This window comes from Salmo salar, chromosome 15, assembly GCF_965601325.2.
Source record: "Salmo salar chromosome 15, fSalSal1, whole genome shotgun sequence".
Classification (NCBI taxonomy): Eukaryota; Metazoa; Chordata; class Actinopteri; order Salmoniformes; family Salmonidae; genus Salmo; species Salmo salar.
Window position 1 is genome coordinate 96,038,890 of NC_138305.1, and position 26,535 is coordinate 96,065,424.

Here is a 26,535-nt window from a genome sequence, read left to right on the forward strand (position 1 = left end):
ACACAACCAATCAAAATGCTACACTTATTCACCAGGTCACACACACAATAGGACAGAGGGCAATTACCAATGTCCCTGGACAGCTTGGGGGTAATATAACTATGTGTGCTGCCATCACTCAAAACGGGGTCCTCCATCACAATGCCACACTGGGTCCATACAACACATATGCTCACTTTTCTGGATGCAATTTACACAATGCTTGTCCCTGATCCAGATCAGGAGCCTGCTAGATTTGTGGTTTTATGGGACAATGTTAGTTTTCACCGGGCTGTTCGGGTCCAAAACTGGTTTGCCACCCATCCACAATTTGTAGTTTTGTACCTACCCCATATTCACCTTTTCTAAATCCCATAGAGGAATTCTTCTCAGCCTGGCGCTGGAAAGTGTATGATCGCCAACCCTATGCCCACATGCCGCTTCTCCAGGCAATGGAGGACGCATGTGGGGACATAGAGGTTGCCTCTGTCCAAGGTTGGATACGCCATGCTAGGAGATACTTCCCTCGATGTTTGGCAAGAGAAAACGTATCTTGTGATGTGGACGAAGTATTGTGGCCAGACCCAGCCCGGAGAAGAGATGAAGCGTAGCTTAGCACTGGTGACTGCCCCCCCCCCCCCCACCAATTCCTGGACTGCCCCCCCGGGACCCCACACACACAACTGTGTTCTTTACTGTATTCTAAAAAATATACTTTTGGTTTACATATGTTTATGGTTTTGTTGTATGCTACTGTATACAACAGTAATGTTTGGCCTAATAAAATTTTCTGTTTCTACATTGCATTGGTGTTTACAGTGTACTTGTTACCCCTCTCAGCAGATTACTTTCACTGTAGAACATTGTATTGAAATGTAGATATAAGCCTATGAAAGACCAAAGAGCTTTAGATTTAGAACAACAGTGTTTACATGGTATATCCAAAAATGTACTATTATGAAAGCAGTGTTTGGCATTTGATGCAAATGCTTCATTCTGACATGTGTTTTTGGCATGTTGAATGCAGTGTTACATTTTGAAGGAGATGTGAGGCATTTTGCATTTTGTGTCTGCAGTTTAGGGAATTGTGTGTAGAGTTTTGAAAAAAAGGAGACAGTTTTGAAAACGTGTGTAAGCAGTTGGAAAAAACTGTAAGACATTGACAGTTTAGATGTGACCAAGGTAGTGTCTGTTGCTGTGAAGGTCATTCCTGGTGTTTACAGCCACATATTCAACTCAAGTTTTCACATGGCTGTGTCAACCATTGGAGGCTCCTCAGAGGAGGAAGGGGAGGACCATCCTCCTCAGTGAATTTCATAAAATAAATATATATTTTTTTAGATAAAACTATACTAAATATAATCACGTCACCAAATAAATGATTAAAACACACTATTTTGCAATGAAGGTCTACAGCAGCCTCAACCACACTCTATATGGTAGCACCATGGTGTAGCCAGAGGACAGGTAGGTTCCATCCCCTCTGGGTACATTGACTTCAATAGAAAACCTAGGAGGCTCATGGTTCTCACCCGCTTCCTGTAGCGGCTGTCGGGAGAGAGAGTAGACCAAGGCGCAGCGGAGTTAGTGTTCATCATGATTTTAATAACAGAAAGAACACTATACAAAACAACACAAGAAAACCGACAGCCAAACAGTCCTGTCAGGTGCAAAACACTAAACAGAAACAATTACCCACAAAACCCCAACGGAAAAACAGGCACTTATGTGTGACTCCCAATCAGCAACAACACTCTACAGCTGTGCCTGATTGGAAGCCACACGGCCAAAATCAACGAAACAAACCAACATAGAAAAATGCACATAGAACGCCCACCCAATGTAACACCCTGGCCTAACCAAAATAAAGAACAACAACCCCTCTCTATGGCCAGGGCGTTACAGTACCCCCCCCAAGGTGCGGACTCCGACCGCAAAACCTGACTCTGAAGGGGAGAGTCCGGGTGGGCCTTCTTACGGCGGCGGCTCAGGTGCGGGACGTGGCCTCTGCTCCACCCTCGGCGTCGCCCTCTTAGGTGGCGCACCTGGCCGCGCCGAAGATCTGGTGGGCGACCCTGACTGCGCCCGGCTGGCGGGCGACCCTGGTTGCGCCCAGCTGGCGGGCGGTGATGGCTGCGCCCGGCTGGCGGGCGGCGATGACTGCGCCCGGCTGGTGGGCGGCGATGGCTGCACCCGGCTGGCAGGCGACCCTGGTTGCGCCCGGCTGGCGGGCGTCCCTGGCTGCGCCCGGCTGGCGGGCGTCCCTGGCGGCTCCGGCGGCACTGACCCAGGATTCACCAGGCTGAAGAGATATGTAAGAGGCCTGGCCCTAGGCGCAGGCATAGGACTCACCGGGCTGGCGGGCGGCTCTGACTGCTCCAGACAGGCGGGCGGCTCTGGCAGCTCCGGACAGGCGGCCGGCTCTGGCGGCTCCGGACAGGCGGGCGGCTCTGGCAGCTGGTTGAACAACAACCTCTCTCTTTGGCCAGGGCATTACACTTCCATAGACTTACACAGTACTTATGACAACTTCCGGAGGACATCCTCCAACCTATAAGAGCTCTTGCAGGATGATCTGACATATTGTCCACCCAATCAAAGGATCAGAGAATTAATCTAGTACAGAAAGCATAGGACACAGCTAGCGACAGTTGAAGTCTGAAGTTTACATACACTTAGGTTGGAGTCATTAATAACCTCTCTGGACTCAACAGCCAGTGTAATCCCGTGGCGCGATATTCAAATACCTCAAAAATGCAAAAACTTCAATTTTTCAAACATATGACTATTTTACACCATTTTAAAGACAAGACTCTCGTTAATCTAACCACACTGTCCGATTTCAAAAAGGCTTTACAACGAAAGCAAAACATTAGATTATGTCAGCAGAGTACCCAGCCAGAAATAATCAGACACCCATTTTTCAAGCTAGCATATAATGTCACATAAACCCAAACCACAGCTAAATGCAGCACTAACCTTTGATGATCTTCATCAGATGACAACCCTAGGACATTATGTTATACAATACATGCATGTTTTGTTCAATCAAGTTCATATTTATATCAAAAACCAGCTTTTTACATTAGCATGTGACTAGCATGTGACTAGCATTCCGACCGAACACTGCCGGTGAATTTACTAAATTACTCACGATAAACGTTCACAAAAAACATAACAATTATTTTAAGATTTATAGATACAGAACTCCTCTATGCACTCGCTATGTCCGATTTTAAAATAGCGTTTCGGTGAAAGCACATTTTGCAATATTCTAAGTAGATAGCCCGGCATCACAGGGCTAGCTATTTAGACACCCAGCAAGTTTAGCACTCACCAAAGTCAGATTTACTATAAGAAAAATGTTATTACCTTTGCTGTTCTTCGTCAGAATGCACTCCCAGGACTTCTACTTCAATAACAAATGTTGGTTTGGTCCCAAATAATCCATTGTTATATCCAAATAGCGGCGTTTTGTTCGTGCGTTCAAGACACCATCCGAAAGGGTAAATAAGGGTGACGAGCATGGCGCATTTCGTGACAAAAAAATTCTAAATATTCCATTACCGTACTTCGAAGCATGTCAACCGCTGTTTAAAATCAATTTTTATGCCATTTTTCTCGTAGAAAAGCGATAATATTCCGACCGGGAAAGCGTGTATACGTACAAAGAGAGAGAAAATAAAAACATCTCGTGCCCTCGTGCACGAGCCTGAGTCTCAGAGTACTCTGACCAGCTACTATCCAAACGCGATAATGTGTTTCAGCCTGGGGCTGCCTCGATATCATTTAGCTTTTTCCCGGGCTCTGAGAGCCTATGGGAGCCGTAGGAAGTGTCACGTTACAGCAAAGATCCTCAGTCTTCAATAAAAAGAGCCAAGATGAACAACAACTTGTCAGACAGGCCACTTCCTGTTAAGAATCTTCTCAGGTTTTTGACTGCCATATGAGTTCTATTATACTCACAGACACCATTCCAACAGTTTTAGAAACTTTAGGGTGTTTTCTATCCAAAGCCAATAATTATATGCATATTCTAGTTACTGGGCAGGAGTAGTAACCAGATTAAATCGGTTACGTTTTTTATCCGGCCGTGTCAATACTGCCCCCTAGCCCTAACAGGTTTAAAAACCCATTTTTCAACTACTCCACAAATTTCTTGATAACAAACTATAGTTTTGGCAAGTCGGTTAGGACATCTACTTTGTGCATGACACAAGTAATTTTTCCAACAATTGTTTACAGACAGATTATTTCACTTATAACTCACTGTATCACAATTCCAGTGGGTCAGAAGTTTACATACACCAAGTTGACTGTGCCTTTAATAAACAGCTTGGAAAATTCCAGAAAATGATGTAGTTTCTGATAGGCTAATTGACATCATTTGAGTCAATTGGTGGTGTACCTGAGGATGTATTTCAAGGCCTACCTTCAGACTCAGTGCCTCTTTGCTTGACATCATGGGAAAATCAAAAGAAATCAGCCAAGACCTCAGAAAACAAATTGTAGACCTCCAAAAGTCTGGTTCATCCTTGGGAGCAATTTACAAATGCCTGAAGGTACCACGTTCATCTGTACAAACAATAGTACGGAAGTATAAACACCATGGGACCACGCAGCCGTCATACCGCTCAGGAAGGAGACGCATTCTGTCTCCTAGAGATGAACGTACTTTGGTGCGAAAGTGCAAATCAATCTCAGAACAACAGCAAAGGACCTTGTGAAGATGCTGAAGGAAACAGGTACAAAAGTATGTATATCCACAGTAAAACGATTCCTATATTGACATAACTTGAAAGGCCACTCAGCAAGGAAGAAGCCACTGCTCCAAAACCACCATAAAAAGCCAGACTATGGTTTGCAACTGCACATGGGGACAAAGATCGTACTTTTTGGAGAAATGTCCTCTGGTCTGATGAAACAAAAAAAAAACTGTTTGGCCATAATGACCATCGTTATGTTTGGAGGAAAAAGGGGGAGGCTTGCAAGCCGAAGAACACCATCCCAACCGTGAAGCACGGGGGTGGCAGCATCATGTTGTTCGGGTGCTTTGCTGCAGGAGGGACTGGTACGCTTCACAAAAATTATGGCATCATGAGGCAGGAAAATTATGTGGATATATTGATGCAACATCTCAAGACATCAGTCAAGAAGTTAAAGCATGGTCGCAAATTGGTCTTCCAAATGGACAATGACCCCAAGCATACTTCCAAAGTTGTGGAAAATGGCTTAAGGACAATAAAGTCAAGGTTTTGGAGTGGCCATCACAAAGCCCTGACCTCAATCCTATAGAAAATGTGTGGGCAGAACTGAAAAACCATCTGCGAGCAAGGAGGCCAAATAACCTGGCTCAGTTGCACCAGCTCTGTCAGGAGGAATGGGCCAAAATTCACCCAACTTATTGTGGGAAGCATGTGGAAGGCTACCTGAAATGTTTGACCCAAGTTAAACAATTTAAAGTCAATGCTACCAAATACTAATTGAGTGTATGTAAACTTCTGACCCACTGGGAATGTGAGGAAAGAAAAAAAAGCTGAAATTAATAATTCTCTCTACTATTATTCTGACATTTCACATTATTAAAATAAAGTGGTGATCCTAACTGACCTAAGACAGGGAATTTTTACTAGGATGAAATGTCAGGAATTGTGAAAAACTGATTTTAAATGTATTTGGCTAAGGTGTATGTAAACTTCCGACTTCAACTGTAGCTACCATTGCAGTGCATAACATTTGGTGAGTAGTTGACTCAAAGAGAGAGAAAAACAATAGCTGAACAGTTTCTTCCAAAATGAAGGAGAAGCAACAGAGAGACAGAGAGATTATATTTTTTTACACTCTCAATTTCACTTACCTAGCTAGCAAATGCAGCTAGCTAGTTTAGCCTACCCTTCTCAAACAGAGGGGATAAACATACCTGAACTTTTGGACTAATGATTACACCCTATATCAGCTAGATGCAGGTAAGAGTGTGCAAGGTGGTGTCACTGTCTGTCCATGTGTTACTGTCTGTCACTTAAAATGTTTCTCTCGACCTGTGTGCACCTACATTTTAAACTTAAATTCATCGGCTAGGTTGTAGAAACCTCATGATGGGTATAGGGAAAATTTGAATATCATTTTGTAGCCTAAACCTATCACTGTTACATTGAACTAGGTGAATGGAAAATGAATTACAGTCATCCAACATGCTGTAAAATGTAATCATGCTGAAAATCAGGACAGAAGAAAAAGGATATCAAAGTGAAACAGTTCTCTAAAGACACAAGAGACAATAATACAAGAAACAACACTTCTGTAGCTTGTCAACTATGTGTCTGTCTATCCCTGTTCTCTCCCCTCTGCACAGGCCATACAAACGCTTCACACCGCGTGGCCGCCGCCACTCTAACCTGGTGGTCCCAGCGCGCACGACCCACGTGGAGTTCCAGGTCTCCGGCAGCCTCTGGAACTGCCGGTCTGCAGCCAACAAGGCTGAGTTCATCTCAGCCTATGCTATCCTCCAGTCCCTAGAAACATGGATTACCACAGATAACACTGCTACTCCTACTGCTCTCTCTTCGTCTGCCCACGTGTTCTCGCATACCCCTAGAGCATCGAGCCAGCGGGGTGGTGGCACTGGAATCCTCATCTCTCCCAAGTGGACATTCTCTCTTTCTCCCCTGACCCATCTGTCTATCTCCTCATTTCAATTCCATGCTGTCACAGTTACCAGCCCTTTCAAGCTTAACATCCTTATCATTTATCGCCCTCCAGGTTCCCTTGGAGAGTTCATCAATGAGCTTGACGCCTTGATAAGTTCCTTTCCTGAGGATGGCTTACCTCTCACAGTTCTGGGTGACTTTAACCTCCCCACGTCTACCTTTGACTCATTCCTCTCTGCCTCCTTCTTTCCACTCCTCTCCTCTTTTGACCTCACCCTCTCACCTTCCCCCCCTACTCACAAGGCAGGCAATACGCTTGACCTCATCTTTACTAGATGCTGTTCTTCCACTAATCTCATTGCAACTCCCCTCCAAATCTCCGACCACTACTTTGTATCCTTTTCCCTCTTGCTCTCATCCAACACTTCTCACTCTGCCCCTACTCGGATGGTATTGCGCCGTCCCAACCTTCGCTCTCTCTCTCCCGCTACTCTCTCCTCTTCCATCCTATCATCTCTTCCCTCTGCTCAAACCTTCTCCAACCTATCTCCTGATTCTGCCTCCTCAACCCTCCTCTCTTCCCTTTCTGCATCCTTTGATTTTCTCTGTCCCCTATCCTCCAGGCCGGCTCGGTCCTCCCCTCCTGCTCCGTGGCTCGACGACTCACTACGAGCTCACAGAACAGGGCTCCGGGCAGCCGAGCGGAAATGGAGGAAAACTCGCCTCCCTGCGGACCTGGCATCCTTTCACTCCCTCCTCTCTACATTCTCCTCTTCTGTCTCTGCTGCTAAAGCCACTTTCTACCACTCTAAATTCCAAGCATCTGCCTCTAACGCTAGGAAGCTCTTTGCTACCTTCTCCTCCCTCCTGAATCCTCCTCCCCCTCCCCCCCCTCCTCCCTCTCTGCGGATGACTTCGTCAACCATTTTGAAAAGAAGGTTGACGATATCCGATCCTCGTTTGCTAAGTCAAACGACACCGCTGGTCCTGCTCACACTGCCCTACCCTGTGCTTTGACCTCTTTCTCCCCTCTCTCTCCAGATGAAATCTCGCGTCTTGTGACGGCCGGCCGCCCAACAACCTGCCCACTTGACCCTATCCCCTCCTCTCTTCTCCAGACCATTTCCGGAGACCTTCTCCCCTACCTCACCTCGCTCATCAACTCATCCTTGACCGCTGGCTACGTCCCTTCCGTCTTCAAGAGAGCGAGAGTTGCACCCCTTCTGAAAAAACCTACACTCGATCCCTCCGATGTCAACAACTACAGACCAGTATCCCTTCTTTCTTTTCTCTCCAAAACTCTTGAACGTGCCGTCCTTGGCCAGCTCTCCTGCTATCTCTCTCAGAATGACCTTCTTGATCCTAATCAGTCAGGTTTCAAGACTGGGCATTCAACTGAGACTGCTCTTCTCTGTGTCACGGAGGCTCTCCGCACTGCTAAAGCTAACTCTCTCTCCTCTGCTCTCATCCTTCTAGACCTATCTGCTGCCTTTGATACTGTGAACCATCAGATCCTCCTCTCCACCCTCTCCGAGTTGGGCATCTCCGGCGCGGCCCACGCTTGGATTGCGTCCTACCTGACAGGTCGCTCCTACCAGGTGGCGTGGCGAGAATCTGTCTCCGCACCATGCGCTCTCACCACTGGTGTCCCCCAGGGCTCTGTTCTAGGCCCTCTCCTATTCTCGCTATACACCAAGTCACTTGGCTCTGTCATATCCTCACATGGTCTCTCCTATCATTGCTATGCAGACGACACACAATTAATCTTCTCCTTTCCCCCTTCTGATAACCAGGCGGCGAATCGCATCTCTGCATGTCTGTCAGACATATCAGTGTGGATGACGGATCACCACCTCAAGCTGAACCTCGGCAAGACGGAGCTGCTCTTCCTCCCGGGGAAGGACTGCCCGTTCCATGATCTCGCCATCCCGGTTGACAACTCCCTTGTGTCCTCCTCCCAGAGTGCTAAGAACCTTGGCGTGATCCTGGACAACACCCTGTCGTTCTCCACTAACATCAAGGCGGTGACCCGATCCTGTAGGTTCATGCTCTACAACATTCGCAGAGTACGACCCTGCCTCACACAGGAAGCGGCGCAGGTCCTAATCCAGGCACTTGTCATCTCCCGTCTGGATTACTGCAACTCGCTGTTGGCTGGGCTCCCTGCCTGTGCCATTAAACCCCTACAACTCATCCAGAACGCCGCAGCCCGTCTGGTGTTCAACCTTCCCAAGTTCTCTCACGTCACCCCGCTCCTCCGCTCTCTCCACTGGCTTCCAGTTGAAGCTCGCATCCGCTACAAGACCATGGTGATTGCCTACGGAGCTGTGAAGGGAACGGAAACCTCCATACCTTCAGGCTCTGATCAGGCCCTACACCCAAACAAGGGCACTGTGTTCATCCACCTCTGGCCTGCTGGCCCCCCTACCTCTGAGGAAGCACAGTTCCCGCTCAGCCCAGTCAAAACTGTTCGCTGCTCTGGCACTCCAATGGTGGAACAAGCTCCCTCACGACGCCAGGACAGCGGAGTCAATCACCACCTTCCGGAGACACCTGAAACCCCACCTCTTTAAGGAATACCTAGGATAGGATAAAGTAATCCTTCTAACTCCCCCCCCCTTAAAAGATTTAGATGCACTATTGTAAAGTGGTTGTTCCACTGGATATCATAAGGTGAATGCACCAATTTGTAAGTCGCTCTGGATAAGAGCGTCTGCTAAATGACTTAAATGTAAATGTAAATGTAATAGAAATAACGCCATACTCATGAGAAGAAAACAAATTGTCCTCCCTCATCTTAAATGGCACTGACTGGTGTCAACAATGCCAAATCGCTGTTAGGTGGAGAATAAGCTTTTCTCTCGGGCATTTCAGAATTGTGTTGATTCACGTCTTGTGTCTAACCACGTCCCGGTTGGAATATGATGGCGTTAATTTGATGGCAATGTCCGGTGTCCGGTTCCCTGTAGTGTTGAACAGGGCCATATGTGATTCTGGCTCTGTGGTACAGTACTGGAACGTAATGCCAGGTGAAGCATGCCTTCACACATACACACACGCACACACAACTTTGGCTCCGATTTCACTGCAAGTTTGCATAGAAAGGTGTTGTCTGCTCTACTGCACTTCTGGGTTGTGGTTTCAGGATGTTTGTACAGTACCATACCAAGTTACATATTATCAAGAGACTTACACTTGTCTTGCTGGGCAATGTTTACAGAGTGAATAGCCTATATTAAGTGATAATACAAAGTAACACGTCAGTAACAGAATGTTTCAATGAATAGGCAGAGAAGTGCCCTTCATTGGGTTCCTGAGTGGTGCAGTGGTCTAAAGCTCTGCATCTTAGTGCTGGAGGCGTCACTACAGACCAAGGTTCAATTCCAGGCTGCATCACAACTGGCCGTGACTAGGAGTCCCATAGGGTGGCGCACAATTACAATGATAGTAGGCTGTCATTGTAAATAGGAATTTGTTCTTAACTGACTTGTCTTTTAAATAAAGGTTCAACTAAAAAAATTACCAAAATTGAAAGATATTGTCAGCCAGCTCAGGGTAGTACATCACTGATTCTGTAAGAGACAATCCCTAAAACGCTGAATCCAGGTATAGATGCTTTATAGTTGCACTGTGAGCATTTTGTTACAAATGATGTTGTCATCAATTTTCATATTTTTCTTTAAACATATTAGTCTTTAAGACAAGATAGGTCATATTTTAGCAGGGTTGATCAATTCTCCCCTCTCTCCTGTTCACAGAATGTGCACTTAATTAATTACATAACCTTTAATTGGACAGATTATTCCTAATAGTGCCACTGTGCTAAATGTACACAGTCTGAGAGGTTCTCAGGAGTATTTATTTTAATGCCACATTCTCAGCATATTTTAAATAATTTGTCCGTTTCTCCGCATTAAGATATGAAGATTCAGATAACCCTAAAATAGATAAAATACCATTTGTATTTGTGTGTATGGGGAGTTTTTTCTCCTTCTGTTGATCCCATTTTCTTGTACAGTATTTTAGATGATATACAATGATATATGATTAAGTAGAGAGTGATCACTGTTTGAGTTGATGGAATCTGCAGGCGTTAGCCCACTTTTTAATTAGCTTTGCAATGTTCTTTGATGCACAAGATGGATTTTATGGAAGCAGACTTAACTATATGGATGATCCTCATCACCACTGCAGTGCGATTTTGAGACAATTTAATAATGTTGATTGAGGAACTGGAATAGATTGTGTTAGAGGAACTGTGGACAACCTTACAGTACAGATGTATCATACTGTATGGTGATAATGTAAATAACAGTACATGTTGTTCACTTCACATTATTGATGCAACTGTAGGTCTACCTAATTCAAAGCAATGTCTTTTAAATCTATTCATATCTGTAGCAATCAATACCATAACCACTACCAATACCATAACCCTACTACTACCATAACCACTACCAATACCATAACCACTACCAATACCATAACCACTACCACGATCATAACCACTACCATAACCACTACCAATACCATAACCACTACCATAACCACTAACATAACAGCTACCATAACCACTATCACTACCATAACCACTACCATAACCACTACCAATAACATAACCACTACCATAACCATTACTAATACAATAACCACTACAATAACCACTACCAACACCATAACCCCTGCCATAACTACCACCACCACCATAACCACTACCACTACTACTACCATAACCACTACGAATACCATAACTGCTACCATAACCCCTACCAATACCATAACCACTACAATAACTACTACCACAATCATAACCACTACCACTGCCATAACCACTACCAATACCACAACTACTACCACTACCATAAACACAACCACTATCATAACCACTACCACTAACATAACCACTACCAATACCAATACCATAACCACTACCATAACCACTACCACACCACTACCATAACCACTACCACTAACTTAACCACTACCAATACCATAACCACCACCACTACCACAACCACTACCATAACCACTACCAATACCATAACCACTACAATAACCACTACCCTAATCCCTACCAATACCATAACCACTAAAATAACTACTACCACAATCATAACCACTACCACTGCCACTGCCATAACCACTACCAATACCACAACTACTACCACTACCATAACCACAACCACAACCACTACCACTAACATGACCACTACCAATACCAATACCATAACCACTACCAAAACCACTGCCACACCACTAACATAACCACTACCATAACCACTACCACTAACATAACCACTACCACCACCAATACCATAACCACCACCACTACCATAACCACTGCCATAACCACTACCAATACCATAACCACTACCATAACCATTAACATAACCACTACCATAACCACTACCACCACCATAACCACTACCATAACCACTACCAATACCATAACCACTACCATAACCAGTACCATAACAATTACTAATACCATAACCACTACCAATACCATAACCATTACAATAACTACTACCACTATCATAACCACTACAATAACCACAACCAACACCATAACAACTACCAATACCACAGATAATACCACTACCATAACCACTACCACTACCAATACCACTACCACTACCATAACCAGTACCAATACCAATACCATAACCACTACCATAACCACTATCAATACCATAACAACTACCATAACCACTACCAAATCCATAACCACTAGTAATACCATATCATAACCACTACAACTACAATAATCACTACCAATACCAATACCATAACCACTACCATAACCACTACCAAATCCATAACCACTAGTAATACCATATCATAACCACTACAACTACAATAGTCACTACCAATACCAATACCATAACCACTACCATATCCACTACCACTACCAATACCATAACCACCACTAATACCATGACCACTACCACTATCATAACCACTACCACTGTCATAACCACTACCACTACTACTACCATAACCAGTACGAATAATATAACGGCTACCATAACCCCTACCAATACCATAACCACTACAATAACTACTACCACTACTACTACCATAACCAGTATGAATAACATAACGGCTACCATAACCCCTACCAATACCATAACCACTACAATAACTACTACCACTATCATAACCACTACCACTGCCATAACCACTACCAATACCATAACCAATATCAATACCACAACTACTACCACTACCATAACCACAACCACTACCATAAACACTACCACTAACATAACCACTTCCACTACCAATACCATAACCACTACCATTACCATAACCACTGCCATAACCACTACCAATACCATAACCACTACCATAACCACTACCATAACCACTACCACTACAATAACCACTAACTTAACCAGTACCATAACCATTACAATAACTACCATAACAACGACCAATACCACAACTAATACCACTACCATAACCTCAACCATAACCACTACCAATACATAACCACTACCATATCCAGTACCATAACAATTACTAATACCATAACCCCTACCAATACCATAACCATTACAACAACTACTATCACTATCATACCCACCACCGCTACCATAACCACAACCAATACCATAACAACTACCAATACCACAGCTAATACCACTACCATAACCACTACCACTACCAATACCACTACCACTACCATAACCACTACCACTACCAATACCATAACCACTACCATAACCACTATCAATACCATAACAACTACCATAACCACTACCAAATCCATAACCACTACTAATACCATAACCACTACCGCTATCATAACCACTACAACTACCATAATCACTACCAATACCAATAACATAACCACTACCATATCCACTACCAATGCCATAACCACCACTAATACCATGACCACGACCACGATTATAACCATAACCACTACCACTACCATACCCACTACCACTACCATTACCACTACCATAACCACTACCAATACCATAACCACTATCAATACCATAACCACTAACATAATTACGACCATAACCACTACCACTACCATAACCACTACCAATACCATAACCACTACCATAACCCCTACCATAACCCCTAACAATACTATAACCACTAACATAAACACTACCACTACCATAACCACCACCAATACCATAACCACTACCAATGCCACAACTACTACTACCACTACCATATCCACTACCACTACCATAACCACTGTCAATACCATAAACACTACCATTACCAATACCATAACCATAACCACTACCACAACCACTACCATAACCACTACCAATACCTTAACCACTACCACTACCATAACCACTACCAATACCATATCCACTACCACTACGATAACCACTACCAATACCATAACCCCTACCGCTACCACTACCACTACCATAACCACTACCACTACCAGAACACTACCAATACCATAACCACTGCCAACAATATAACCACTACCAATACCACAACCCCTACCAATACTATAACCAGTACCATAACCACCACATATAACCACTACCATAACCCCTACCACAACCACATTTTTTACATTTGAGTCATTTTAGCAGAAGCTCTTATCCAAAGCGACTTACAGTAGTGAATGCATACATTTCATCAAAAAAATTATACGAACTGGTCCCCCATGGGAATCGAACCCACAACCCTGGCGTTGCAAACACCATGCTCCACCAACTGAGCCACACGGGACTACCACTACCAATACCATAACCACTACCAATACCATAACCAATACCATAACCACTACAACTACCATAACCACTACCAATACAATAACCACTACCAATACCATAACCACAAACCCACCCATCACAGGAGAGCGAGTAAAAAGGGGTGAATGATGATATCACAGTGTCACAGCTTGGCTCTGCGATAAGGAGAGAGGTGAACTAATGGTTGAGGATTGGACTGAAGGTGGAAAGGCTTCATAAATGTTTCTGCAGCGGAGCATGTTGACCTACTCTCATTACAATGAGTGATCATCTTCTCGACCAGTATCCTGCCTGCTTGGCACTGGGGCCTGCAGGTGGTACTTAATCTAACGTTAATGTATGTTATTGAAGAGATGTTCATGGTTCAAGTTAGAAATGTAAGTTGGAAAACATCTAAAATCTAGTTATTTAGGCCTACCCCAAGTAACTACAAAAAATATACATTGTAGCAATAAAGGAAGTATAGTATATGGAAGTATAGTATAGGATTATCCCATTTTCGCTGTAACCTGATCGCAGAGCAAAACGTATTATATTTGACTAAAATCCGTACCACTCTATTTAGTATGATATGTTACTTTATTTTGGTTACATTCCATTGGCCTACCAATGTAATAGCGGTCATACAATATAATACAACTTATAAGACATATAGTATCCTACGTCATGATCGCACCAGTTTGCTTTGACCTGTTTAGTATGATATATTACATTTGACTGCTTTGGTATGATATGGTACGTTAGATTAGGTTTAAGATTAGGAGTTAGGTTAAATGGTTAAATGGTTAAAATTAAGGGTAGGGGAAAGGTTCGCTAACATGCAAAATAGTTGCAGAGTTGCTAAAGAGTACTAAATATTTGAAAAGTTGCTTCTTAGCTAAAATGCTAAAGTTGTCCATGATAAGTTTCAAACATGCAATGTTTGGATTGCTAGACGTTTGCGTTATATGCCTACCTATCCACCCCGACCCTCCTTTTGTTTTTTGCCTTAAGTAACCTACTGTCTTATTTTATCATGCCAAATGTAACATATTATACTAATTTCAGTGTCCCGTATTTGAGTGGCATGGATTTTAGTAAAATATAATGCCGTCTCTCCGTCTCTCCGTCTCTCTCTCTCCCTCTCTCTCTTTCTCCCTCTATCTTTCTCCCTCTCTCTCTTTCTCCCTCTCTCCCTCTCGTCCTTCTCTTTTTTTGTTTTGTACAGCAAAGCACCATTACTGATCCCTTCCAAAGCACCATTACTGATCCCTTCCAAAGCACCATTACTGATCCCTTCCAAAGCACAAACTAAAAATCTATCCCGTTGTCATTTGCTGTGCCGTGCCATCTATCATCGGGGGTGCTTGGCAGCTTCTCCCGACCAGAGAGGAGGTGCTGGAACAGGAGGCAGAGTCAAGGACTTTCACGCGCAACAAAAAACTTGTCAAAATTATTTATGGCTCTTGCTGGGACACATAATAGGACACATCAAACTGCTGTTTTTTCTGTGTGATGAGCGCCCTCACATCACCGGCTCCCTTGTCGAAGTGGGTCACAGGCATCTCTTGCCTTACACATACAATTTCCAAGACAATGGAGGAGCACTTGGGGAAGTGACAGTGACAAATACTGGAGCCCCCACGGAAAGCTGGGCAGGCTGTTGCATGAGTGATTGCGCCAATAATCTTGCGGAGTCGTCACGTGTCTGTGGAAGGGAGGGAGGGAGGGTGACGGGCAGCAGGGGTGGCAGGGGGTGGGAAGAGAGGAGAACGAATATATGAGAGCTAATGTGTGTGAATGAGACAAGGAGGAGGAAGGAAGAGGTGGGGGGAGCCGAACCAGGGAGCAGCGGGCCAGGCCTAGTGGTGTAGAAAGAGAAGTGGCTAACAGGTCCTGGCAAATCATTTTGTATTTCCTTATCATCCATCTCTCGACTTCCCTCTCCTCAGATGAGTTGCTGCTAAATGACTGTCACTCCGGACTGTGCTGTGATATGTTCTGCTGTAGCAGCCCGTAATTGGGAAGGGGTCGCCGGTGCCTGTTTCTCTGCGCGACCTTTCTTAAACTCAGTAGCCCTTGGAATTGGGCAGAGGCTCAGATTAAATTACTTCTCCAGCGCCTTGGCCCTTCACCTTAAGTGCTGCCACTTGGCTCCAGATCATGGAGAAGAAGCCCCCTGTTCTCGCTTCATTGCCTCCCTTCTGCCTCGGCATGGCAGCAGGAACTAGGCACCAGGCTACAGGCTGAGGCACCAGGATCTAGGCACAAGGCTACGGGCTGAGGCACCAGGCACAAACTTGCCCTGTCTGCTAGGATCAACTAATAGAAGAACATGGGCAGGCTATGGAGGCAGTCCAGACTAACTAAAACATATCTTCTAACTTTGACTTAAATGTTGATCAATATACATTTACGTTGTAATTGCATATGCATACGTAGCATGACAATTTAGGTAAATAGTTTTACATAGTGCTGTGAAAGCTGATTGCGGTTTGTGTTCACCTAATACACAGTGATGTTTTTACAACATTGTGCAAACACTCTCAAGAGTTATTGATTAATGTTATTTATTTTATATTAATCTCCAGTCCCCATTACTGTACTGTACGTAAATAGGCCTACTGTAACACCAAAGAATGAAATCTGTGACCGTGTAAAGAATGGCACATTGACCTGACACAGCAATGTGTGGAGGGAGTTATCTACTCAGTGCTCTGTTACATATGATATAACGAGACTGCGATGCTGAGAGACTGACAGAAGAAAAAAGACCATCCAATTAATTGTCCTCCAAACATTGGGGGAACGTCTAAATATAAATGTCACATTTTGACTTGCTATCATGCAAATTAATGTCAACGCTGGTTGCAAAATAGACATTATATGAAATCAAATCATCTCCAAAGACATAAAACTGCTCTGATCAAGTGTTTATTTTCCCCTTTGAGTGTGTTCAACAGCCAGACTACTTCCTCGATTACTTTGGGTGTCAGCAGACAGCTATCTCCAACGAGCGCATGTTTTCTCACGTGATGACAACTAATAGCTGGGGTCAGGTAGATTATGCGTTTCAATTTGTGTGTGGCAATAATAACAATTATCGCACGTGCATGTCTTAGTCATTATTATTATGACATATGTTTATAAACTCTGTTTTCTGCTCTATGACACAGTATACAATTTATTACCTAAATGTTCCCTCAAACATTCACTATAAATCACTTGAGATACAGTAGAACAAAGATATAAACACGTAGAGAGACACACTGACCATTGTTTTTTTTCTTACAAAGTACTGCTTCGTTTTGGCTTTCCCATGACCCAGGCAAATTTCTTTATTGTCAAATGTCGAAGGGTAGCCTGGGTGCCAGTCTGTTTCGTTTCAGCCAACTGTCGAATTATGCAACAATGTTAAGTCATTGAATACAGACACATTCTGGCAACCAAGCTAGACTAGACTAGGGGCCAAAGTACATTCCTACTCAGTTACTTACATGGGGGTCAGTGCATGTTCTTATAATTTTCAATGCCTGGCATGGTGCCCTAAGACCCAGCTCTCAGACAGTGGATTGACTTGGCACAAAGAACAGAAGTGGCAGATACAGTATGACTGTCTGGCTCCATGGTCAAGGCCTAGTGGTCTACCCAACATATGTCCTTGCATGAAAATGTCCTCGTATACCCAGAGTTGCGGACTTGAGTCACATGACTGGGACTCGAGTCTGACTCGAGTCATACATTTGATGACTTGAGACTCAACTTGATAGAAAATAAAATAACTTCAGACTTGAATTGGACTTGGAGCCTCAAGACTTGGGACTCGACTTTGACTTGAGACTGATGACTTGAGCTTATCTTGCCAGGTTTTGTAGTGTTCTGTCACTCATTTTGTGGCACAGAGTCTATGTGGCTTACTCTACATGCAGCCAGAGACAGTAGACGCAGCACCGCCTTTGCAAAAAACCTGCAACAGATTGGCTAGTGAAACGCACACTCGGCACTCTGATTGGACTTGAAAACTGTCAATTAATATAGGTCAGGTGGTGAGCTAGCGAACAGATTGCTGATTTGCTGTACAGCTATAGAATAGGGTGCAGTGCAAACATCAAATTATAGTGAGAGAGGATTGCCATAGTAAATAAATATGCAGCTCCAAAAATTGTTTGGTGATCAAGAAAATTAACTGTTTTGCTCATCAGCAATAGGACAACAATTACTAGCATAGGCTACTGGTATTTTAGTATGTAGGAATGCTTGAAATGTAACATTTTCTTATGAAGTTTGCATTTGGAATTAGTTTAAATGTGAACTTCACCCTTGTGGAATCTGGGCTTGTTTTCATCATGTCTGAGGCATTTCTAGTACAATGAGATGTGTTTCACACATAATTGGCCAGTCAGGCATGTCAGGGCTTGCGTGCTGAATGATACACCCGATGACAGATTCCGGTGTATTGATGGGGGGAGATCTAAAAATGAATGTAGTCCTGCTTTGTGGCATTACGCGAAGGCCCTATGCTGATTATACTGATTGCTCTATACTGTAATTGTCACGGCTGTGATAAGGAGCGGATCAAGATGCACCGTTTGTGTTCCACATATTTATTATATTCGTGAAATGTAATGCAGATCCAGAAAACTTGAAATACCAAAACAGCAAACCGTGACACAGAGAGGGAAAAAACACACTACTCAAAGGATAATCACCCACAAGGACATGTGGGACAAACATCAACTTAAATATGGCCTCCAATTAGAGACAACGGCAACCAGCTGCCTCTAATTGGAGGTCATGCCAAACAACGACCAACATAGCAATACAAAAACTAGAACTGAACATTGATATACAAAAACAGATAAACACCCCCTGTCACGCCCTGACCACTCTACCATAGAAAATAACAACTTACTATGGTCAGGACGTGACAGTACCCCCCGCAAAGGTGCGGACTCCGACCGCACCTACAAAACAACAACAACCCCCCCAAACAACACCCCCCCCCCAATTTTTTTTTTTTTAAATTAAATAAAAAATCAAAAACACAAAGGGAGGGTAGGGTGGGTGAATAATGTCTATGGCGGCGGCTCTGGTTCCGGGCGTAGTACCCCCACCACCCGCTGATCCCCCCGCTTCTGTATGTCCAGAGGAACCAGACCATGGATCATCGCCGGAGGCTTCGTACCGCCAACCGCCACTGAAGACTCTGGGCTGCAGACTGCCGCTGAAGACTCTGGGCTGCAGACCCCCGCTGAAGGCGCTGGGTTGCAGACCACCGCTGAAGGCCCGCTGAAGGCTCTGGGTTGCAGACCACCGCTGAAGGCTCTGGGTTGCAGACCACCGCTGAAGGCTCTGGGTTGCAGACCACAGCTGAAGGCTCTGGGTGTGCAGACAATGCTGAAGGCTCTGGGTTGCAGATCACCTCTGAAGGCTCTGGGCTGAGGAGCGTTGCTGAAGGCTCTGGGTTGCAGACCATCGCTGAACATTGAAATACAAAAACAGATAAACACCCCCTGTCACGCCCTGACCACTCTACCATAGAAAATAACAACTTACTATAGTCAGGACGTGACAGTAATGACCTGACTAGATCATAAAGGAACAATTGTCCAGACAGAGGATTGAGTTTACGAATTGACGGTTTATTTCACCCAACTTTACACAGGCTACTGTTTGGCCGTAGCCCACGCCAAATAAATGAAAGATACCCCACAAACCAACCATGAACTTCTTTTGTGAATGCCAGACGTAAGAGAGAGAACATTGGCTAAACCTGGTCTTAACTTCCAATGCTCCAACCCCCTGCCCATCCCCTCTCCACGCCACTCCGCCAACCACCAGGCTGCCCGGCATCAGAACATTTGAGGCATTCCCGTGATTGGCAGATAGCAGGTTGATTGGCATGTCGGACCCCGCGAACACTGGTAAGTACAACACAACCCACTAATAGCCTAACACATAACACACAGCTGTCTGTGTGGGTCGCTACAATACATTCTTGTGCGTGTAGATGCCCTTGTTCGATAAAGCCATTGGACGTCTTTCAGCGATGTTCCTATTGACGGATTCATTGTTAACCTGTTAGGGCTAGGGGGCAGTATTGACACGGCTGGATAAAAAACGTACCCGATTTAATCTGGTTACTACTCCTGCCCAGTAACTAGAATATGCATATAATTATTGGCTTTGGATAGAAAACACTCCAAAGTTTCTAAAACTGTTTGAATGGTGTCTGTGAGTATAACAGAACTCAAATGGCAGGTCAAAACCTGAGAGATTCCTTTACAGGAAGTGGCCTGTCTGACCATTTATCTCATTCAATTACAAAGGATCTCTGCGGTAACGTGACACTTCCCACGGCTCCAATAAGCTCTCAAAGCCCGGGAAAAACCTGAATGTCGTCATCCCAGCCCCAGGCTGAAACACATTATCGCCTTTCTCAAGTGGCCGATCAAGGGACAATGGCCATTAGGCGCGTGCACTGGTCGCCCCGGTCTTTGTGTTTGTACTCTGCTGACATTAGATTATGTCAGCAGAGTACCAAGCCAGAAATAATCAGACACCCATTTTTCAAGCTAGCATATAATGTCACATAAACCCTAACCACAGCTAAATGTAGCACTAACCTTTGATGATCTTCATCAGATGACAACCCTAGGACATTATGTTATACAATACATGCATGTTTTGTTCAATCAAGTTCATATTTATATCAAAAAACAGCTTTTTACATTAGCATGTGACTAGCATGTGACTAGCATTCCCACCGAACACTGCCGGTGAATTTACTAAATTACTCACGATAAACGTTCACAAAAAGCATAACAATTATTTTAAGAATTATAGATACAGAACTCCTCTATGCACTCGATATGTCCGATTTTAAAATAGCTTTTCGGTGAAAGCACATTTTGCAATATTCTCAGTAGATAGCCCGGCATCACAGGGCTAGCTATTTAGACACGCAGCAAGTTTAGCACTCAAAGTCAGATTTACTATAAGAAAAATGTTATTACCTTTGTTGTCTTCGTCAGAATGCACTCCCAGGACTTCTACTTCAATAAGAAATGTTGGTTTGGTCCAAAATAATCCATCGTTATATCCAAACAGCGGCGTTTTGTTCGTGCGTTCAAGACACTATCCTAAAGGGTAAATAAGGGTGGCGAGCATGGCGCAATTCGTGACAACAAAATTCTAAATATTGCATTACCGTACTTCGAAGCATGTCAACCGCTGTTTAAAATCAATTTTTATGCCATTTTTCTCATAAAAAAGCAATAATATTCCGACCGGGAATCTGCGTTTAGGTAAACAGAGGAAAGAAAACAAAGCATTCTGTCGACGCGGGCACGCGCCTGAGTCTCACAGTACTGTAACCAGCCACTACCCAAACGTGCTACTTTGTTTCAACCAGAGCCTGCAAAGCCACGATTCAGCTTTTTGCCGCCTTCTGAGAGCCCATGGGAGATGTAGGAAGTGTCACGTAACAGCAGAGATCCTCTGTTTTGGATAGAGATGGCAAAGAAGGCCAAGAAATGGTCAGACAGGGTACTTCCTGTACAGAATCTTCTCAGGTTTTGGCCTGCCAAATTAGTTCTGTTATACTCACAGACTCCATTCAAACAGTTTTAGAAACTTTGGAGTGTTTTCTATCCAAAGCTAATAATTATATGCATATTCTAGTTTCTGGGCAGGAGTAATAATCAGATTAAATCGGGTACGTTTTTTATCCGGCTGTGAAAATACTGCCCCCTATCCATAATACTGCCTGTCCATGCATAATACTGCCTGTCCATGCAGTCATGAATGTAGAGGCAGTACAGGAGGGGACTGAGCACGCACCCCTGAGGGGCCCCCATGTTGAGGATCAGCATGGCAGATGTGTTGTCGAGAGCATCCTGGTTACATCACTGCACCACGTGCTCTCACCACTGGTGTCCCCCAGGGCTCAGTTCTAGGCCCTCTCCTATTCTCGCTATACACCAAGTCACTTGGCTCTGTCATATCCTCACATGGTCTCTCCTATCATTGCTACGCAGACGACACACAATTAATCTTCTCCTTTCCCCCTTCTGATAACCAGGTGGTGAATCGCATCTCTGTATGTCTGGCAGACATATCAGTGTGGATGACGGATCACCACCTCAAGCTGAACCTCGGCAAGACGGAGCTGCTCTTCGTCCCGGGGAAGGACTGCCCTTTACATGATCTCGCCATCCCGGTGGACAACTCCATTGTGTCCTCCTCCCAGAGTGCTAAGAGCCTCGGCGTGACCCTGGACAACACCCTGTCGTTCTCCACTAACATCAAGGCGGTGACCCGATCCTGTAGGTTCATGCTATACAACATTCGCAGAGTACGACCCTGCCTTACACAGGAAGCGGCGCAGGTCCTAATCCAGGCACTTGTCATCTCCCGTCTGGATTACTGCAACTCCCTGTTGGCGGGGCTCCCTGCCTGTGCCATTAAACCCCTACAACTCATCCAGAATGCCGCAGCCCGTCTGGTGTTCAACCTTCCCAAGTTCTCTCACGTCACCCCGCTCCTCCGCACACTACACTGGCTTCCAGTTGAAGCTTGCATCTGCTACAAGACCATGGTGCTTGCCTACGGAGCTGTGAGGGGAATGGCACCTCCGTACCTTCAGGCTGTGATCAGGCCCTACACCCAAACAAGGGCACTGCGTTCATCCACCTCTGGCCTGCTGGCCCCCCTACCTCTGCGGAAGCACAGTTCCCGCTCAGCCCAGTCAAAACTGTTCGCTGCTCTGGCACCCCAATGGTGGAACAAGCTCCCTCACAACGCCAGGACAGCGGAGTCAATCACCACCTTCCGTAGACACCTGAAACCCCACCTCTTTAAGGAATACCTGGGATAGGATAAAGTAATCCTTCTAACCCCCCCCCCCCCCCCCCAAAAAAAAAGATATAGATGTACTATTGTAAAGTGGTTGTTCCACTGGATATCATAAGGTAAATGCACCAATTTGTAAGTCGCTCTGGATAAGAGCGTCTGCTAAATGACGTAAATGTAAATGTAAATGTTGTTACCTACCCTTACCACCTGGGGCCCGTCAGGAAGTCCATGATCCAGTTGCAGAGGGAGGTGTTTAGTTTCAGGGTCCTTAGCTTAGTGATGAGCTTTGAGGGAACTATGGTGTTGAACGCTGATCTATAGTCAATTAATAGCATTCTCACATAGGTGTTCCTTTTGTCCAGGTGGGAAAGGGCAGTGTGGAGTGCAATAGAGATTGCATCATCTGTGGATCTGTTGGGGCGGTATGCAAATTGGAGTGGGTCTAGGGTTTCTGGGAAAATGGTGTTGATGTGAGCCATAACCAGCCTTTCAAAGTACTTCATGGCTACAGACAAGACTTGACTTAAAAACGTGTGACTCGACTTGACTTGCTCTTAGAATGCACGACTTGGACTTGACTCGAGTCTTGACCCATTCTACTTGGGACTTGACTTTAGACTTGGACCTTGTGACTTGAGACATGCTTGTGACTCAAATAATAGTGACTTGGTCCCAACGTGTGTCCTCATTATACACATGCCTATACTCTCTGAGGATCTAAAGGAAGCTATGATGAAGCAGGAGAAGTGATCAACCATTGAGCTGGTTCAATACACATTCCGAAGAAATTGACAACACAGGGCCAGCCATTAAGTATCATTGAAACAACCAAATTGCACAACCAAATGGTTGGTGCTCTAGCAAAAAGGATAAGGTTACAAGTGCAATGGTAGCGGCAGCTCTTCAAGACGATAATCTTGAACATTTACAGTTTAGTTGTTACTGTCAGTGTCTGAAATATATATTTAGATCCAAGTTTGCAACGAAGAGGGATTATAAGGATGGATGGGTAGCTAAATGCACTCAGAGGTCAGTGTAGTGAAGGGGTTTAGCCTATTCAGTCCACATCTTCACTAATTCTTCAAGTCACTCTGTAAAGGAAGGCTTGTATTACACTGGCATCCATGGTGTGTCTGTTTTGATCATCTCCATAAATGTGTGGCCAAAGCTGTACTCAGCAGTGACACAGAGTCATGCCTCTTCAAACGCAGGAGAGAGAGAGAGAGAGAGAGAGAGAGAGAGAGAGAGAGAGAGAGAGAGAGAGAGAGAGAGAGAGAGAGAGAGAGAGAGAGAGAGAGAGAGAGAGGATCCTTTTAAAAATCACATCCCTTCCATTGTGAGAGCAGTGTGTTAAATAGGACTTGGACTCTGCAGAATGATCATTTTCAATCACAGCAGGCTATAAGCATCTGACAGCCAGAACCTTTTGCTGACTCTGCAGTCTGTACAAAATGGCAGACTTGTCCTTTTATCCCGGCACATGTTTCACTGCAATTGGACAATCAGCTACTGCAGCGAAAATCCATAGTATTGATCCAGACCTGTATCTTCTCTGTAATTCTCCAGCGGGAAATCCCTGATGACAAATGATATCTGCACTCGTTTTTGATTGGTGCTTTGGTGTAAGCTCCAAGGGCAGCAAGCAGACAGACACCCCGAACAGGAACTGGCTGGGGGTTTATTAACTGAGTCTGAGCCCTGGTCTGATCAGACAATCCTATTCTCTTCACACACCTGCACAGAGCAGAGACTGTCAGACAAGGAGCCTATAGTCACATCTGCTTCAGCAAAGTTCTCAGCCAGTAACCCAGCGGCATACACACACAACCCACCCAGCTGCATAGGCATGCAGAAATGCATGTGTACGTGACTGTGCTGGAAGGATGGTTGCTTGGCTGTGAAGGTGACTGTGCTGGAAGGATGGTTGGCTTGGCTGTGAAGGTCACTGTGCTGGAAGGATGATTGGCATGGCTGTGAAGGTGACTGAGCTGAATGGATGGTTGGCTTGGCTGTGAAGGTGACTGCCTGTTGTGTCTGGAACACACACTCACACACTCTGTAACCAGTGGTCTAAAGTACTTAAGTAAAAATACTTTAAAGTACTACTTAAGTATACTTAAAACCAAATACTTTTAAACTTTTACTCAAGTAGTATTTTACTGGGTGACTTTCACTTTTACTTGAGTAATTTTCTATTAAGGTATCTTTACTTTTACTCAAGTATGACAATTCGGTACTTTTTCCACCACTGTCTATAGCTACTAAATCAGGCATCAGATTTCAGATATCTTTTTTGGTTTATTTGTAGATCAGCAAAGTCATTGCTGTATTTCATTACAATTTACAACATGTATACTGCTTTTTTACAAGACTAACCTGAGCCAGTCGCTGCTTTTTATTATGCCTTTATAAATTGTGCCGCAATGTTAAGATTTAATTTACTGTCAGTTGTAAGCGGTCACTTCTTTTTGCAATAGAAGTGCCAATGCCGATCCCGACATTTCACCTACAAGTGTCATTATGTTTCTACTATAAACAGGCCATCTCATTCTATCTTCTATTAGCAATGTTCAAAAGTAATATAGCACTGTGCAACATCACAAGGTTCTTCGTAACCTATGAACCCTGAAATCAGTGTGTGTTTTTATTTCCTCAGCTGATAACTCCTGCTACAACAGTAGCTCTACAGAAGAGAGAGCACATCACATCAAGAGGCCTATTAATCCTGCATCGGATACTTAACAGGAATCACAATTGGCACAGAATAACTTTTGTTGAATCCTGTGTCATAAATCCTATGATTTTGAAAGAAGACCAGAAGAACCATCCTTTATTGGAGAGTCAGGGAGGGATAATGTCGGCAGTAATCCGGCATCTGACAAGGAGGTGGGGGAGAGTACACATTCACAGAGGAAGGAGGAGGGGGAGAGTACACAGTCACAGAGGAAGGAGGGGGGAGAGTACACAGACACAGAGGGAGGAGGAGGGGGAGAGTATAGTCATAGAGGAAGGAGGAGGGAAGAGTACACAGTCACAGAGGGAGGAGGAGAGTACACAGTCACAGAGGAAGGAGGAGAGTGCACAGTCACAGAGGAAGGAGGAGAGTGCACAGTCACAGAGGAAGGAGGAGGGGGAGAGTACACAGTCACGGAGGAAGGAGGAGGGGGAGAGAACACAGTCACAGAGGAAGGAGGAGGGGGAGAGTACACAGTCACAGAGGAAGGAGGAGGGGGAGAGTGCACAGCCACAGAGGAAGGAGGAGGGGGAGAGTACACAGTCACAGAGGGAGGAGGAAGGTACACAGTCACAGAGGAAGGAGGAGGGGGAGAGTG